General features: G+C 42.6%; 1 protein-coding gene across 1 annotated transcript in view; it reads left to right on the forward strand.

Moving 5' to 3' along the window:
- Positions 1-4,786: 4,786 nt before the first annotated feature.
- The window catches only part of LCP1 (lymphocyte cytosolic protein 1), a 54,067-nt gene continuing 45,275 nt past the window's right edge, over positions 4,787-13,578 (forward strand). The window contains exon 1 of the mRNA XM_047079892.1: positions 4,787-4,889. The gene's annotated coding sequence lies outside the window, so the exon portion shown is untranslated. The remainder of the gene's footprint in view (positions 4,890-13,578) is intronic.

Here is a 13,578-nt window from a genome sequence, read left to right on the forward strand (position 1 = left end):
TTTGCTATCAAGCAAAGCGACAATAAGCTTTCACCCATACATCCCATTTCCTAACTGAGCGGTGGTACTGCTCCACAAGCCAGGCATATGGCTGAGAAAAAATCCAATAAACATCTGCCCAAAGCTGAGCGTGGGTTTGGGAGGAGACAGTAAACTTAATGTTAACATATTGCATGCTAGAAGGTGTTAACTCTGTAGAAAACAGACCAGAGTAAGGATGATTGGAAATTCTGGTAGCAGCAGAGTTGTGAATAGTTGCTTGGGGGGGGGGGGGGGGCACTGCTAGTCACGTGTCTCCGTGACAACCCTACTTAGCGAACGACTCCCGAATCTCACCTGTTTACAACACACCTAGGTTTTTGGGTCAGCCGGGGTGGTTCTGCGTCGGAATGTGGGTCAGCTAGATTCGGCCCGTGTTGTGGGTTGGATTCAGGGTGGTCCCAAGCATCTCGTCACTCCCCTGAAACAAGGGTGTGTTTCCTTCGTGGTAAATGTCAGACATGAAGGAGACCATGTCAGATCATGGATGTATATTCAAGACCTCTGCTTGTGTCTTGTCTGTTAACTTCCCACTGCTCCGTTCCAAGCAAGTCAATGAAATAAGCCTGGCTAGGAGGGAAGCGTAGACTACCTGCTTTAGGGGGCGGTCCTGAAAGGTCTCACAGGAAAGATGGCAGTGCAGAATTCCATGGAAGTCATGAAGAATTGAAAACTATACTAGGGGCGCCTGGGTGGCTCAGTCGGTTAAGTGGCCGACTTTGGCTCGGGTCATGATTGCATAGTTTGTGGGTTCAAGCCCACATCGGGCTCTGTGCGGACAGCTCAGAGCCTGGAGCCTGCCTCGGATTCTGTGTCTCCCTCTCTCTCGGCCCCTCCCCCACCCATGCTCTGTCTCTCAAAAATGAATAAATGTTAAAAAAAAATTTTTTTTAAAAAGAACACTATAGTAAAAAAGGGTTTTTTGAAGGAAAAAAAACACAAAATAATTCCCAATTCATAGGGCTGTCATGAGGAAGAAATGAAACAATGTACGTGCAGAGTCTAGTCCGGAGACTGGTACAGATATTAAAAGACTAGTTAATACTTATATGTCACTTACCATGTGCCAGGCACTCTAATGTATTCTCTATATCTCTCCATGTAACCCAACCCTCACACTATTCTCCTGCCCATTTTCTAGATGACGAAACCGAGGCCAGTGAAATGAAGTCATCTGCCCCAGGTCACATGACTAGTACAACTGTAGAGCTGAGGGTTGACAACAGACACGTAGCCCAGCATCTTTACTCTTAACCATGCTCTCTGCTCCCTCTGCACACCTCCCAGACCCCAAGTCTGGATTAGTGCTGTGTGTTCCCACAGGCATTGTGCTTTTCATCTCATGGTTCTGGGTACCACTCGCCTTTTCACTTGTCTGCGTCCTTAACTACAGTGGGCATTCTGGGAAGGCAGGGATTGTGCCCATCTTATTTCCTTTCATTCCCTACCCATCAAACATGGCCATGGAGTGATGCAACTGTCTTCTTCCCTTTGTACCGGCCCCACAGTGTGTGAAAGCAAGTGAAGGGAGCACAAGAGACTAAAGATGCCAGAAAAGTGTGTAGTCATTGATGGAGCAAGGTATTTAAGTCAGCAGAAGATAGAAGGTTAAGACTAAAATGAGGAAGTATGGACCTTGAGAAGATGGAAGGACACCTGTTCCTTTAAAGATGGAAAGAGAAGGAAAAAGTGGATGTTGTAAGAGCAGAGGAGGCTAGATGAGGAAGCTCAGACTTGAATCATCTCAGTAAATAAGGGGTGGGAGAGGATGCTGGAGGCTGGAGTGGGAGATCGAGGCAAGAGGAGAGAATTTGGAATAAATGCCTAACTTTTAGGGTCTGTGATCTGGTTTTTTTTTTTTTAACGTTCATTTTTGAAAGAGCGCACGAGCAGGGGAGGAGCAGAGAGAGAGAGGGGGACAGAGGATCTGAAGCAGGCTCCACACCCACAGTAGAGAACCCGATGTGGGGCTTGAACTCACGAATCACCAGATCATGACGTGAGCCGAAGTCAGACGCTCAACTGACTGAGCCACCCAGGCACCTCCCGTGATCTCGTTAATATTACAGTAAAGAATACGATGAACCCAGGGAAAAAAAAAAGAACATACACACAAAATTATGCATAATAATTTTCGAGGTCCAGGGACCCCAGGTTGGGAACTGCCTGCTCTCAGGAAGCTAATGCAACCGAGCAAAAGTATTTCTGAGAAGGAATTTGAAGGCAGGCAGCTTGAATTCATAGCCTTCTAAGTCTGTGTTTCTGTGACTTCAGCAGCACACAATGGCAGGAGAATAGCGGCTGATGTGAAATTAGAGACTGAGGCTGCAGGTTTCTGACCAGCCCAGGGCTGGGGGTGGAAGGGGAGGAGTAGGGGAGGGCAGTAGGGGTAGAGAGAAGGCAAAGGATGGGCCAGCCAAGAAGTGGCAGACGTGGCATTGTGGGGGGTGGCGGGTGGGACGGGTCCTCTCTGGGTGTGGGCCACCCGAAGCGCGTGGTCTGTAGAGAACAGAGAAACAGTAATAAAACGGAAAGTCCCGTTTTATGCATGTTGGCCATGATGCCCCAGCAATTCTCAACACTGACAGTGATAAAATCCTGCCCTCTGAAGAAGCCTGGATGTCGCGTCTATACAACTGCCTGTATCTGGGTAGACACGCCCCTGGGAGGCAGATAAAGAGATTACTCTGGAGGGAGTAGTCCAGGATGTGGGTGAGGTGCTGGTGGGCGGCCAAGGTGGAGCCCAAGTTGAGCTCCTGCTAGAGAAGACGCCTCCCTCGCCCCGCTGGTTAAGCGGCACAATTCAATGGCTTTCATCTTCTAGAATCTAGATGCTGTCTGGAACCCTAAATCCTTCTTCTGACTGCCAGTCATAACCATATGTGATTCACCGTCCTCACGCGTCCGCCCTGCCCCACATCTACACCTGCCTCGGTGTTTCACAGCCCTTTCGCCCCTTCTCCTAACAGATGGCTCTTCCTTACAGATTCCTCAGGTCTCCGATGACCAGGCACCGGTAGACACAGGATGCTGCCCCTTTCCTCCTCCCAGGTAAACGAAAGGAGTCTCTCCTTCCCTTTCTGACATGTTCCTGCCGGGGTATTTTTATTCCGTTCGTCAGACCAACCTGGGACGTAGAACCAGATTAGAGAGATCCACGTTTCACATGTTTTTCATCCTTAAACCATCAGGACACTATCTAGAGAATCCTGCTTCGGGGCTCAGAATGGTGATTATTCCCACCAGAGTAGGAACCGCCAGCTGCTTCGTAGCGTGACGGGTACGGTCACAGTGGTGCGTAGGCGTTTCCTTGGTGTCCCAGAGGAATTTAGTTGCTTCTTGAAATCCCTCTGCAATCTCATACTTGGGAGTAATGATGGAACGGAGCAAACAGGGTCTGATTCGCCCTCCCAGTCTTCCTTGGAAGTCACTGGAGGGCTGGTAGTTCTCTGGAGGTTAGCCACTTCTCAAATGGACCGAATCTCCACCATCTCTTCCCATTACTCGGCCCACCCTCTTCTTCAAGATGGCCTCTGTGTGGTTCTGACCAAGAAGTTGCCCCATCACTGGCCAATGAAGTAGATAAACTAGAAACAGCTTTGTTTAACATTTGAGGTTGGAAGCAGGAAATTTCTAGAGGAGACCTCAAAGAAGCAAAAGGTGCATAAGAGCAGCTCCCCGACCGGAGTGCCCACCGGGGGGATTCCAGGCTCCTAGCAACCACAGAAGCATGTAGAATGATCAAGCATGGTCAACTCACTGTCAGACTAAAGCACCGCCGTATATCTTCATTCCTCAGTAGCTGACCACTGGAGCCATACACAGTTTGGGGGAAATGTGGAGATTATACTTAGTTAACATTACTCAGGGCACTACACAACCTTCACAGCCTCTGTGAGGCCATGAGCACTCGAGCACTTACGTTGGACGATGAGAATTTGCCCTCAAGACAAGCATCCAGGATTTGCACATAGAATAGAGCCTTTTTTTTTTTTAATTACTTGCTAACATTATAAACCGTGCATTCAAAAAATAAATCTGGTCAGTAAGAAGGAATTCAGCTACCTATTTAACTACAGCAGCTGCCTGTGTCATCCACTGGTGCTCTTTATAGGAAACGTCTAAATAATTGAAATCTTTAATTGGGTTAAAGAGATCCCTAGCACATAGATGTTCTATAAATAAAAGTGAGTAAATAATATAGTGGCCATTCTTTTCAGGCCCTTCCCCTTAAAGAGACCATTTTGTTTTGTTTGCTCCAATAAGATCGGTGTTCAGGGACACTTGAGAGAGGTTAGGTTTCGGCCGGGGTGGAGCTTTCCCAAAGAAATCCCTTTTAGTTTGTTTCAGGTGGATTTCCACCTTCTCCCTTGGCTACTTCACTAAAAACTAATCATTTGTTTGTCTTTGCTCTAAGTAGCCAGGCACCTGGGCTTTGCATTTGCAAGTGGGGTCAGAGCAAGTAGTAAAGGTAGCAGGCTGACCTTGCCTTGTTATCTGAAATCAGACAGGTTTAAGTAGCCCAGAGCTTAGGAGACAGAGAAGAAAGAAAGGGAAGGGAAGAGAAAAATGCTTATAAAAAGGAAGTGGTAAGACGTTTCTGAATTTCAGTGTGACCTGTTCTGTCAGGTGATTCTTGTGGGGGAGGAGACACGAGAAAAAAAAAAAAAAGTTAGGTAAAATGTCCTTATAAAGACAAAATCTATTTCTTTCCTGCCTGATGATTTGTCACTCTAGTCACTTCCTGCCTTGTGACCGCGTACCCGGGTTTGACAAAGTTGTTCTGCAGATCAGAAAGAAGGGGGTTTCTGGTCACACGCCAGTACCACTGAGGACAGTTTTTCAACAAGGTAAAATTTCTTAATGTCTTTTTGTCATTTCTAAGTGCTCATGATGTTTTTCCTGGTTGGGCGGCTCTGTTTCTGTGGGTTGTGGGTTTTGCCTTCAGGGGACTGAGATCTGAGCACCTGTCACCCGAGCCCTCTGTGAACCATGTCACCGTTTAACTGCCCAGCCAAGCTGTAGCCACCCCATGTGGCTGTCCAGAGTCGGACCCCTCAGTTCTGTGGAGTGGCTTCTTCTCTAGTTATCCACAGTTAGCACCCCCAAAACCAGGATTCTTTTTTTCCCTTTTACCTTATTTTTATTTTTTTATGTTTGTTCATTTTTGAGAGCGAGAGAGAGAGAGACAGAGACAGAGCATGAGTGGGGGTGGGTGCAGAGAGAGAGGGAGACAGAACCTGAAGCAGGCTCCAGGCTCTGAGCTGTCAACCCAGAGCCCGACGCAGGGCTCGAACTCAAGAGCAGTGAGACCTTGACCTGAGCCGAATTTGGACGCCCAACGAAATGAGCCACCCGGGTGCCCCCTTTTATTCCCCCCCTTTCAAACCAAACCATGTTTTGATTTATTTCTCTTGCTTTATCTCGGGGACGCTATTTACTGTGATTTGATCTACTTTAAAATGTTTTCAGGAAAGTGGGTATTGATCATTTAGATTGTGCTGCTCATTGGCCTGGTGGGAGTAGTTTAATTTTAGCTCCCGTGGTTCTGTTTTTCTAAAAAGTTTCTTTACAGCATTTGAGTGGATGTATTAACATCTTGAGTCATATGTTGCTGAGTGTGTTACTGGTTATTTGAGTGATTTTGGTGCCAGTGGTTTTAATGGGTATGTCTGATAACCACAAGGATTCGGAGGCGCCTTTTCTTCATTTACTCTCTAAAAATAAAAGCAATTTGCGTGGCTTAATTGTACCGTTTTTGCAGAATTGTTTGAACTATTGCTTAGGCTGATGACCAAACAAATGGCCGTTAAATTCTGGATGAAAGGCTTCTGTCTACATCAGAAATTCTGATAAAGTCGACATGGAATATTTACTCCAGAAGCTCTGTTGAAACATAGACTTTAAATCTTGTGGCGTCGGCATTCATTTAATTATCATTATCCAACAGTATTAACAACCATTGACAGATGATAAACATAAAAGCCATTCAGACTGGAAATGGCTTAATTTATCAGGGTACTTATCAAAACCCAATTTTTCTTATTCAAGGATAGCAACTCATTTTTTCAAGTTAGTTCCTCAGGGCAACTTAAAAAAAAAACAACCTATCAGTCAACAGCGCTGGTTTATTCGCCTTGTTTTAGTTTTGAATTTACATACATTTATCATAATTGGTTTCTATTAAATAAAACATTTCAAAGAAAGAACCATCTGCACAGGCAAATTTGAATGGAATTAGCCATTTACCTATAGATGTGAATTTCTGAAAGTTGCAAAATGTGGGCATCAATATGTTTTATACATCTCTCGTGAGTGGTTTTAAACTAGCAAAAATGTGGAATTGGGGGAGGAGGACCTGAGCCCCAGAAAAGAACAAATTAAAAAAAATGCTCTATCTTCTTTCCAGTAAAAATATTAATGGGAACAAAATAAATTAGAGTGTGAAGGTATGTCAGTCTTTTCCTTACTTTGGAAGGAAATAAAATGGAATATGAAAAAGTTAATTCAAAGTAGAGAAAAAAGTCTCTTGATTTAAATCAAGTTTAGACTGTTAAAGTGTCAGCCTGATACGCTATAAAATATCCATTTCTCTTCTGTCTAGCTCACCCCCAGTAGCATCAGGGAAGAATCTTCTGGGTCTTACCCATTGATCAAGCACTGTTATGGTGGGACATTTCATTAGCTATCTGAAGGATGCTTTTCTTGGTCACATTTAAAATTTTATTTCCTTTAACTTACAAAGTATGCCTTGAAACAATCAGTAATTTGGGAAACAACTTCAGTATTTTAATACCATTTATAAACCTTCTTCTGGTCCCTGTGAAGAAGGGAGGCCAACAAGTAAAGTCCCATTCAAATATGACCTACTTAGAGAAGACAAGACAAGTAATAAAAATATTATTATATTATAATATTTATACCTACTTACAACATGTAGCCACTCCTTATGCATTATCTCACATAATGCCTTTAGACATGAGGCAGGGGGCTCACCGTGGAAGCAACTGGCCCACTGTCACTGGGCTACTGGAGGGGTCGAGGGATGTTAGATAGTTATGATTTCCAGCTCCATATTGCTTCTCTATAAGCATCTGTCTCTTCTAGATCCCTTCTTCCACACCAGCGTATTTTTTTTCCCAGATGTAGATCATTAGAAGCTTTTATTTCTGAAGCTGACTGAGGAGACCTTGGTGCTCATAATTTTAAAGGAAAGAGGGGGAGAAAGAGAAGAGAAAAAAATTTGCAATAAACCCAGAAGCTTTTTTTGTCTTTATAAGTAAGAGATATCGTTGTGGGTTTCATGTAATGAGTGCAGAATCCTCTTTTAGAGAATGAAGAAGTATCCTCTCTTAATTAATGTGTAATTTTACCAAAGAATTGTACGCCTTCACAAACTTGCCTCAACCACTTCCCCAACCTTATTTCTTGTCACTCCCTTCTGCTCTGGCTGCCCTCCATCCTCTCACCCCCCCTCACTTGCCCATGTTCTGGGTGCACAAGACCACAAGCCGCCAGAAAGTTCCATGCTTTCACTTCTTTTTGCTCCAACTGTCGCTCTGATTGCTTTCTTATTTATAAAACTTACAGTCAGTTTTCAAGACTCACTTCAAGAAACGAGTCCTTTTGGAAGTCTTCCCTATGGAACCCTTCCGCCATCTTCCTTGCCCCACGAACAGTTTCTTCTGTGTGTGTGTCTGTTTAACGTTCTGATCTTAGAGTAAGTATAGCAGTAACCATAATTGCTTAAGTTTCAATTCCTTGTTTGACAGCCTGAGCTCCTTCTTAGCTCTCCTAGCACGTGGTCAGCACTAATGATATTTATTGAATTGGAAATTTGTCACACGTATTTTCTCTCAGCTACTTAGAGATGCATGGAAGTCTTTTCTTTGATTCCACTTATGAGCTTATTATTTACTGAGTTCCTCACAGTGATGGCTGTGAAAGGAAGTATAGTAATCATACGGTATTTTGCATTCTACCACGCTTCCTCTTTGCCAAAGCACTATTCTTCATTTTAGCCTCAAAGCACTGAATGGACATTGAGTGCAAGGTATTTAGGAAATTTCCCAGTGACCATCGCAAACAGACAAAATTACAATCTTATTATTTCGGCCTAAACACAGTCAATGACCTCAAACTTAGCTACACTTACTGAAACTGTTGTAGTTGATAATGGGCTTCTTTGATGACAGGGAACCTAAGAACAGGTATTGGTAACTTTTGCTTAGTTACTTTGGATTATTCTAGAAAGTTCTCAAGTCAACTTCTCCTCATTACTTGTAGAATAAAGACCCTCCATATATAGAGGAGAGAGGGCAAACACATTTTGATATCAGTCTAGGTGAAATCAAATTCACAAACTTGCTCATAAGATTCCATTAACGAAGAGCCAAAATTTATAAAGCAAGATTGTAAAGGCACCAGACTTTATGATTAATAGATTTTGTGGCAGAGTAACATTATTTATATTAGTCTAATTGTTTCTTTAGGGCTTTTTGTCAGCTAGTTTCCCAACTCACAGAAACCACCAACCAAAATGATGCTATGCCACCTACATATTGAGCCCTGCGGGCATAATAAACATTAGCATTAGAGCTCCACCGAAATGTCAAACTAACCAGTGTCAACAGATTCCAAGAGTTTCAAGTTTCCCTGTTTTGCCAGATGGCAAGGCACTTACATCAAAAGCGTCCCATGTTTCACGCTGTTTTCATTTTGAAGTTCTGAGAAGTTGCCACCAGATTAGATGTTCACATTTTTAGGGGCATCTCCCTACAGCTGCTGAAGACACACAGGGCTGCCCAGATGGCATCTCCCGTGGCTTTCCTCAGTTCCCTTCTGAGTCCATTTCCTTAAACTATTGACTGTCCCCATTGTTTTGGGTTTGCCAAGTTTCACTGATTACATCAGTCTTCCCAGTAATTTCATCATCGCTTCATCTTGTAACCTACAGCAAGCAGTAGAGCGGGGAAGAAAGAATTTCAATTTACCACCCTAATAATGATAGCTAACACTCGTGTACTACTCACTCGGGACCGAGTATTTTTTGTGTTTTAACCAACACTGATATATTTGGTCATCCCTACAATCCTGTGAGGTAGTTACTGGTGTTATCTTCATACGTGAAGAAAGCCAGTCCATTCAGATGGTTTATTACTTGAATTTTCTACATTTGAATCAGTTTTTTATATAACTGCTGAATTCCAGGAGAAACAATATTCTCCTGGAATAAACAGGCAGCAGACCATGGGGCTTATTTGTACTTAAGCTCTGGAGTCGAGCTCAAATAATGATAATTTATCCCAAATAAATGGATCTGTATTCCAATTGCTTTTATCAGACAGATCCCTCCTCTTCCTTTTCTTCTTTTCCTTCTCCTTCTCCTTCATCACCATCACCATCAGTATCTACCCAGCACCTCTCTGCACTTGACTATTTAGTTTTTACCAATTTATCGATCTCTGCATGGGTCGCAAAATATGATTTCCATCCTCAAAAGCTTTGACAAGTTTTCAGTCTTAAAAGGTTAGAATACTTTCAGTCAAGTTTTATTCACCTTTTTGACTGTTGTGACTGATAGACACAAATAAATTAGACGATTTAGTATTTACACTGGAACACCCATATCTCTAATTGTACAGTCGTGGCCAAACACAGGTGCCCTAAAAACTGTGAAAGAATGCAAGATTGTTTTAATTGTGAGTTGAAAAAGAGATGTAAAAAGTGACCCACTTAGGGGCTTAAAATGAGTTTTGCTCGACTTCAGAGCCACGCCTGTGTGTCAGCCCCATTTATAAGTTACAAGGAGGCTTGTTTCTCAAATATGGTCATTGGGTTTTTTCTGGTGGAAGGAAAAGCTGCAATGTTAATTTGAGGAACTCGCACAGCCACAGTCCTGTGGTTGCAGCATTGATTCGTGTTTTAGTCCAGCAGCAGTTACATAGCCAGTGGATGCTCTCTGCCTTATCTCTCTTATCTGTCTCTGTCTGTCTCTGTCTCTCTCTCTCTCTCACACACACACACACACACACACACACACACACACACACACACATCTTTCTGAGTGGCTGAACTAAAACGGAAAAGAGATTATGTTCTCCACCGGCAGAAAAGCCAAGACACCGAATTCTGCAGGCGAATTAATTATGCATGTGAATTGCAATCTCCGGATAATTTGTTTTCCTTTTTTCTCTGGTTGTACTTTCAGGGGGGAAGTGAATTAATGGAATAATTACTTTGCATTTAAACAACACCCTGCATGTTGATCCCTCAGTCGGGTAGTCAGTACCGAAATTTATCTAAGCTGTGTACCCAAATATATGAAGTGAAGAGGTACACAAATGTATGTGTATAAAATTTGCATCTTCTTCCTTTTCTCCCACAAAATTTAGAATTAGAATTGCATCTTTGTTCGTCTCTGGTGTAACATTTTAAAATGTGGGTCCTCTACACCTCCTTGACATCATCAGCCCACGTTTTTTCACTGGGTGGGGCTGGGGGGTCCTTAGGGGAGAAATCTGGGTGATACATGCAAAGTGAAAGTAAGAAAAAAAATGAGCAACGCCTATGCTGTTATGCCCCCCTTCTTCATCTTGACAATGTGAAATGAACTTTCCCTGTCATTTCCAATGCTTTGTAAACATTAAAAAAAAATCCCTTTGGAAAGATAGAATATTATGGTCACCTTTGAGAAATTTTTCAGATTTTTCCCTTCCCTTGTTGTCTTTCAGATGAAGTCTTTTCATCAACATATCCTTGATCCTTTGTTTCTTTCCTATGACCACAGAGTAAAGGCAATTGGGATACTTAATCTGTCCGATCATATATAAAGTATGCAATATAGAATGTACTTAATATTGTATATCATTTTAGTTTTTTAAAGTTTGTGAGTCTGTCTGTAATTTCTGTGCATGAAACAAATAGGTATGATATTCAGAAGGCAGAGCAAATTTGGAGGCAAATTTGGGTTCGTATTTTGGTCTTTTACTAACTGTGGAGCCTGAGCAAGTCTCAGTTTCCTCATCTATAAAATAGGAGAAAGCACTGTCTGTTTCCTAGAACTGTTCTTAGGGTCATTTTCCTTTCCCATTTCCCCATGCCATCAGTCTGTCTGCACAGTCACTCTACGACACTCATCATCACTGTGGACTGACCGAGCCCTCGCCATTTGCTGGGCGTTGTGCTGAACACTTGACATATATTTACTCTTACATTTCAACACAAAAGATGCATAAGGTTGATATCGTCATATTCTTATAACAGATGACCAAACTGAGGTTCATGGAGGATTAAGTCCAAGGTCCCAGAGCCAGTTAAGTGCCAGAACCAAGATTTACACCCTGCCTCTTTCCCATTTTATATTCACAGTTTCTTAAAGGTGATTTAAAATTTTGACAAAAGAAATGATATATATCACATATCCCAGTATAAATTGGTATCGGTAAATATTTGCCAACCAAACTGTGGCTTCCAACAGACTGAAGATATGTATAGCCCGTCAAATTAATACAAATTTCCTGCCTCCATGTATCTGTTAGTCCTCATTTTCTTTTTTTTTGAGAATGAGTTTGTCATTAGAGATTCTAGAACAACGACCCCAATGAGCCTATAGAAAATGAGGTCACATTGTTAAGAATAAATAGAAGCTTCTGTTGTAATTGCGAACATACAAATGTGTGCTGCGTATTGTCTTGGTATTTTTCCAGCTCCAACAATCTAGAGAAAATGCCTAGAGAATGAGGGAGTGGAGAGCAGACAGAAGTAGGGCACAAGCTCACAGAATCTGTCCCCTGGACACCTGCGATTAAGGAGACATTGCCCGATGGTCCCCATCACAGATACTCATAGATCTCATTTCTTTTGGTGACTCATGGAGATGTGGTCAGGCTTTTCTTAAGATTGCTATACATTTTCCCACTCTGGCCACACTTCCTCAACTGTTAGAAGGTACTTTCCACCGTCAGTATTTCAGGCAAGATTAAGCCCCTTGACCACTCAACCTCAGATCAGCCAATACCAATGCTGTTGACTTCTGGTTATGTCAGGTAGCACTTCTGCAATACCTTTTGCAACTGACTTCAAGAACTCTGTATGAGAAATGTGCTACAAGAACCAAAACGAGCCACACTAAGACCATTTGAAGGTAGAAAACAGATGTGAAATATAGATTTACATACACACAGACCTACATGTAACATACATACAATTAAGTGTGGATTTTAGGTGATGACTCTACATAATACTTTATACAATTTATGGTGGAAATTGCATTTATTCCCCAAGATGATTTTGTGAAACTTCTTTTTTTTTTATTTCCCCGTTCATTTCTTCCTTGCTTTCTTCTTTCCTTCCTTCATTAAGCACTGTTGTATACAATTTAAATCCTCTGTCTCATTTAATTCTAATACAACCCTATGGAATGAGCACTGTAAATTGCATTACTAATAGCGCTTTTTTACATATGAGGAAACTGAGGCTCAGAAAATTTAAGGAGCGCCTAGTTGGCTTAGTCAGTTAGGTGTCCGACTCCTGATGTCAGCTCAGGTCATGATCTCAAAGTTCATGAGTTCCAGCCCCACGCCAGGCTCATGCTGGGTTTGGAGCCTGCTTGGAATTCTCTCTCCTTCACTCTGTGCCCCTCCCTGACTCACACGCATGTGCTCAATCTCTCTCTCTCTCTCAAAATAAATAAACTTAAAAAAAAATTTAAGGAGGGCCGCCTGGGTGGCTCCGTCGGTTAGGCGTCCGACTTCAGCTCAGGTCATGATCTTGTGGTCCATGGGTTCAAGCCCCGTGTCAGGCTTGCATCTGTCAGCCTGTCGGCGCAGAGCCTGGAGCCTGCTTCGGATTCTGCGTGTGTGTCTCTCTCTCTGCCCCTCCCCTGCTCGTGCTCTGTCTCTCAGAAAGAAAGAAATGTTAAATTTTTTTTTTTTTAATTTAAGGAATGTGTACAAAAACACATAGCAAGAAACAGTTGCATAGAAAACTCATCATCTTTTCACCATACCATGCTGCTCCCTAGTTTATTATCGATATACAATTGTATATGTAATTTCACCAAGGAAGACAGGATCATTAGCATTTGGATGAGGATTTTGGATGCCTGAAATGGATTTTTGCTGGCTTGGACTAGGAGAAAGGCAGCTTGTGTTGTTGCAATAGGTGAGGCTGTAAACTGTGGAGCCTAGGCCATTCCTGAAAGACGTGGTTGAAGAAACTTCTCCCCTTGTTTTCCTCTCCATCGACATCTCCGAGGTATAAAGTACATTTCATGGATTTTGCATCCCTAGGTTTGTTTTTCTTTTTAATCTGTTAATGTCGTTTAAGTGTTTCGTTGACTTCTGTTTTTCCCATACCTTGGCTAAACCAAACGACAATTCTCAAGGCTCTACTTCGCTTTTCAGACCAATCACTGACTCACTTTGAGACTTTGGGGAGTAACTTCACTTTTCAGGGCCCCATTTCCCATTTTCTAACATATCCAGTTCCTTCCTCACTTTGTAGGGCTGTATTTTCTGCATGGGAGATGGCGATAGA

Source organism: Lynx rufus, unplaced genomic scaffold (assembly GCF_022079265.1).
Source record: "Lynx rufus isolate CCGP_SWC_20201006 ecotype Redwood Valley unplaced genomic scaffold, mLynRuf1.p SCAF_1, whole genome shotgun sequence".
Lineage (NCBI taxonomy): Eukaryota > Metazoa > Chordata > Mammalia > Carnivora > Felidae > Lynx > Lynx rufus.